Source organism: Sinocyclocheilus anshuiensis, unplaced genomic scaffold, assembly GCF_001515605.1.
Source record: "Sinocyclocheilus anshuiensis isolate Anshui unplaced genomic scaffold, SAMN03320099.WGS_v1.1 scaffold1707, whole genome shotgun sequence".
NCBI classification, from domain to species: Eukaryota; Metazoa; Chordata; class Actinopteri; order Cypriniformes; family Cyprinidae; genus Sinocyclocheilus; species Sinocyclocheilus anshuiensis.
The window spans coordinates 160,298-166,047 of record NW_015549658.1 but is presented as its reverse complement, the minus strand read 5'-3'; positions in this window follow the sequence as shown (position 1 = coordinate 166,047).

The window sequence follows — 5,750 nt, the reverse complement described above, 5'->3', positions numbered from 1 at the left end:
GAGAGAGCGCTGTACATTCACTCCCCCCACCCACAATCCCTGCCGGTACGAGACTCGACCCCGCAACCTTTGGGTTACGAGTCCGACTCTCTAACCATTAGGCCACGACTTCCCCGCTTCAGCTGGGCCTGCTTCGCATGCGACCCCTTCAGTACTGGCTGAAACCGCGAGTTCCGTACCACGCTTGGCGCCATGGACGCATGCGTATCAAGGTGAGCCGGGCCTGCATGGCAGCCCTGGCCCCTTGGAGAGACTCTCAGTGGATGAATCAGGGCGTGCCCCTGGGTATGGTCTACAGAAGGAAGGTAATCTCGACAGACGCTTCCAACAAGGGTTGGGGAGCTCTGTGTGATGGCAAACCGGCTTTCGGCCATTGGTCGAAAGAGGAGAGTCGGCTTCACATCAACTGCCTGGAAATGCTGGCATGTTTTTTGGACCTTCGTACCTATGTTTGGGCCTTCGTACCTTCTGCCAGACCTGAGGGACATATATAAATCGCCAGGGTGGTCTCTCCTCGAGGCGCCTCTTCATTCTGGTAGAGCGCCTCCTGGAATGGGCTCATCTAAACTTGCATTCGCTGAGAGCAGCGCATGTGCCGGGCAGGTTGAACCAGGGAGCGGACATGCTATCACGGAGCAACGTCTCCTCAGAAGAGTGGATGCTCCACCCTCATACGGTTCAAAGAATCTGGGAGCTCTTCGGTAGGACAGAGGTCGACCTCTTCGCCTCAGAAGGCAACTCTCACTGCCCAATTTACTTTTCGAAGGACAAGGATGCGTTGGCCCACGAGTGGCCCAACCTCCTCCTTTACACTTTTCCCCCGATCACCCTGATCCCGTAGGTAATCAGGCGAATCAAGGAGCGGAAACACAAGGTTCTGTTGGTGGCCCCGCTCTGGAGGACCCAGCACTGGGTCGCAGAGCTGTCTCAGCTGCTCCTAGCAGCCCCGTGGCCCATCAGGATGAGATCTCCTCTCTCAGGCGAACAGGACGATATGGCACCCCCGGCCCGAGCTGTGGGCTCTGCACCTTTGGCCTCAGGCTAGAGCACCTTCTACAAGATGGCTCTATGCTCTTAAATGGTCTGTCTTCTCACACGCTCCTATAGCTGGCCAGTCGGTGGGCAGGAACAACCTAGTAGTTCGCTTTTTGAAGGGGTCTAGGAGGCTCAATCCGCCCCGCCCTGTCACCGTCCCTACTTGGAACCTGCCTACGGTGTTGAGGGATCTGAAGAGCCTTCCTTTCGAGCCGCTACAGTCTATTGACCTTCATCCTCTGATGCTAAAGACCACTCTGCTACTGGAGTTAGCATCGGTGAAGCGTACGGGTGATCTGCAGGCGCTCTCGGTGAGCCCTACCTGCCTCGAATTCGGGCCCAACAACTCCAAGGTCGTCCTGAAGCAGAGTTATGTACCTAAAGTGCTCTCGACTCCGTTCAGAGCACGGCTCTTTCGGCACTCCCTCTTTCGGAGCAGGACCAATAGCTAAATCTACTCTGCCCTGTCAGGGCATTGAAAATATACATTGAGCGTTCCTCCCCGTTCAGGCGGTCGGATCAGCTTTTTGTATGCTTTGGTGACCGCACCAGAGGGACCCCGGTCACGAAGCAGAGTCTTTCCAAATGGATAGTTGACGCTATCAAGCTAGCATACTCTTCTTTGGGCCTTCAATGCCCCATGGGAGTAAGAGCCCACTCAACAAGAGGCATTGCCTCTTCCTGGGCTTGGTCTAGCGGAGTTTTCATTGCAGAAATTTGTGCGGTGGCCGGCTGGGCCTCGCTGTCCACATTTACCAGGTTTTATAATCTGGATGTCCCGGCCTTACAGGCTCGGGTCCTTTCTGCTTAGATGGATTTACTCTGGCAAAACCAGTACTAAATCAGGCGTTTGCCTTCTCTGTACGCTCTTGGCCCCCACTGGGTTCCGAAGCTGTACGATTTTTGCTTGGAACGATTACTTAACGCCGGGCCAACCTCTATGAGTTTGGCCCTATCGCTTCTTACGGGGCTTCCCTGCAATTACTTGGTCCCTCTGGGCCCTTTGTGCTCAAGGCAAGTTCAAGTATGGGTCGTTCCTCTAACATAGCACGGCGGGATTGTACTGGTTCCCCAAAGCATCTTAAGCAGACGCAGTACGAGTGAAGTATCGATAGGAAACGTACTCGGTTACTAACGTAACCTCGGTTCCTTGAGATACGGGAACGAGTACTGCGTTGCTGGCCATGCTATGTAGCTGCACGACTCGGTCGTCGCTTCAGTCGAAGTAACCTGAGGATCCTATGGCGAAGTGCACGCTTATATAGCCAGATACCCAGCCCATATTGGCAGACTCTGGCGGGCTGGTTCGTTTTAGTACACTGCACGAACCAATGGCTGTGCAGTTACACTGCGTGATTAAAAAAAGGCTTCGGTATTCTGAGAAAAAGGAGTTCCCCAAAGCTCGTTCCCGTATCTCAGGGGAAAACAACTCTTGTTATGTCGAGATCACAAGAAAAATTAAGTCGTGATCACAAGAAAACAACTCTTATGTCGTGATAACGAGAAAAATAAAGTTCAGAAAGAGCTTTATCAGAATCAGAAAGAGCTTTATTGCCAAGTATGTTTGCACATACAAGGAATTTGTTATAGTGTCACAAGCTTCCAGTACATGGAGACAACAACAACACACAGATAATAAAAATGAGATGTGAATAAAATACACATGCATAAATATAAACCACAAAAAAAAAAGAAAAAAAAAGAATAAATTGTATGTACAGGTGTGCTATAGATGGAATAGGAATATAATAAAATAAAATAAGTTGTAGGGATGTACTAGGGTTGAGCGCTTCCGCCGTCTGCGCGTCCTGAAGCGCTTGATCAGTGCAGCAGCTCCGCCGACTACAACGTTCAGCAAAACGTCCGAATAAACGAAATCCGGTAGAAGATTGTGTGGCGTGTTCTGCCGAATGTTCAGCAGCTCATCCCTGGTAAAACTGATCGTGTTTGAGAAACAAAAAAAAAACAGGAAAAACTAACAAAAACAATACGACCACTGGAGAGCCAAACACTGAGGCTGCCGTCTGCGGCGCCATCGCTGCTAACTAAAAGTTGGGTAACACTTTATAATAATTTTCATCAATAAAACATTAACAAACATTACATAATGTTTAACTAATCATTACTTAATATATATTCACATATCTAGAAATATGAGATAATGTACTTATTAATGTTAACTAACTAACTTTTACCAAATGATTAACAGATCATTATTTAATGTAAATTAAAATGCTTACAAATGTCATTAAACTTTCAATTCATATGATCATGGATTTTTTTTTAAATATTCAAATGATGTTAACAGATGGTTTACAATGATTAAAAGCTTCATAACTAAATCGTTAACAAACATTATATAAATGCTTAACTGATCATTCGTTAATGGTTAAAAATGTCATTAATCTTTCAATGTGTTTTAAAAATCTACAAATGATTTTAATAAAAATTACACAATGATTATAAATTTATTTGTTAATGTACTTTTGAATGCTTACAAATGTCATTAAACTTCAGTTCAAATATTAGCTAATGCTCATTTTTACATTTACAAATCTTGTGAAAATATAGCTTAATTATAATTTTAAGCACTTCACAAACTATTCATGTTAATATATTCATAAACTCATAATCACAGTCTGTAAAGGTCATATATTTGGTCTTTGTCTGTTGTGTAGACTTCTACTATTTGCACATCTTAAATCGTTTATTAATAATTTGTTAATGTTTTTGCAGTACCCAATCTAAAGTGGAAACTATTCATCAATTGCAAAGGTTTATAAACATTTAGTAATCATAAGTACCCCTTATGAGCAGTCATTTTGATGGCAAAAAGTGTCCAAAACGACCGGAATTTACCCTATTTTCACATATTTACTAATAATTTATGAATAATTTGTTAATGTTTTTGCAGTACCCAATCTAAAGTTGAGACTATTCATCATTTGTAAATGTTTATAAAGATTTACACATTTTTTTTGTATCTTTATTGGCACTGGACTTTTAGCGACTTTAACAATGTTTGTGTAAAGGGTGGTTAGTTATGTTTAGCTAAATGCTTGGTAAAGACATTACACACATTGTAATTTGGGTGCAAAACATGTTTTTATCACCTCGACACTTATATTAGTATACTATTGTGTATCATTAAACAGAATATTCCTTGCGTCATACATCATCAGAAGGGGGGGAAACAAATTTTCAAGAAAATACTTAATTTATCATTTATCAAAGCAATGCAATATAAACAGATTGAATCGTGTTCCCTTATAGTAATCAAATTGACCACTGTACACTTGTTGACCCTTTAACCAACCCTTAAACCTACCCAAACCACCAAACCTGAGCCTAACCTTACCTCACACCTCAACAGCAGCAAAAGTGCTGTGCATTAATACAAGCTTTTAATCATTGTATAACATCTGTTAAAATCATTTGTAGATTTTCAAGATGTGCATGATCATATGAATTAGAAGTTTAATGACATTTGTAAGCATTTTAATTTACATGAAATGTTAATTAAGTAATGTTTAATACTTTCATTAGTAAACATTAACAAGCACATTATTTCATGTTTCTAGATATGTGAATATATATGAACTAATGATCCATTAAACATTACATAATGTTTGTTAATGATTTATTAATGAAAGTTATTATAAAGTGTTACCTAAAGTTGTGATCACGAGAAAACAACTTTTGTAATAACAAGATCACAAGAAAATTAAGTCGTGATCACGAGAAAACTTTCATGTCATGTCGAGATCACGAGAAAACAACTCTTGTTATGTCGAGATCACGAGAAAAATAAAGTTGTGATCACGAGAAAACTACTCTTATGTCGAGATCACGAGAAAATTTAAGTTGTGATCACGAGAAAACTACTCTTGTTATGTCGAGATCACGAGAAAATTAAGTCGTGATCACGAGAAAACAACTTTTGTAATGTTGAGATCACGAGAAAAAGAAAGTCGTTATCACAAGAAAACTAATCTTATGTCGAGATCACGAGAAAATTAAAGTTGTGATGACGAGAAAACGTCTCAGGTTACTTATATAACCATGGTTCCCTGAATAGGGAACTTCGAACTGCGTCCTTTAGGGGTCGCTATGGGAAACGCCTCGTCGTGACCCGTGTCTGAAGCATACATTGAAAACACCAACAACACGTTGGCCGGCGACAGCCCATGACGTCACTACCGGTTCGACTATAGTATAAATAGGCACCGGGAGAACATGCGATGCCTCAGCAAGAGGGGATATCCTGGAGCCCGGACATCCAGGAATTTTTTGCAGTGTCGTGCCGGGGGCCTGATGATCAAGAAGGCTCCCGCAGAAGCCTCTGACCTGGCCGCATGAAGCCGGAACCAGGGCTATCATACCGGCAAGACACAATATCGACGAGTGAGGTAACACTGCAAGTCGAGCACCTGGTTTCTGAACCCAGCAAAGGGGTGCTCACAGAGGACCTACCTTAGAGAGGAAAGAAACACACAGGTCCCGGAAAACACTGCGCAAATCAGGAAGAAATGGAAGGCTCACCTGAGCTGGAGGGTTATGGTCAGAAAGATAACGCTCGTCAAGACAACCCCGCGACGTCACTTTCTTGCCCGCTTCCACGGCAAGTCCAGCCTCGCCGTAGCGCGATCCATAACCTCCAACAGCTCATCATACGCAGGGCAGGAGGATTGGGAAGACTCAGCCTCTTCACCGTC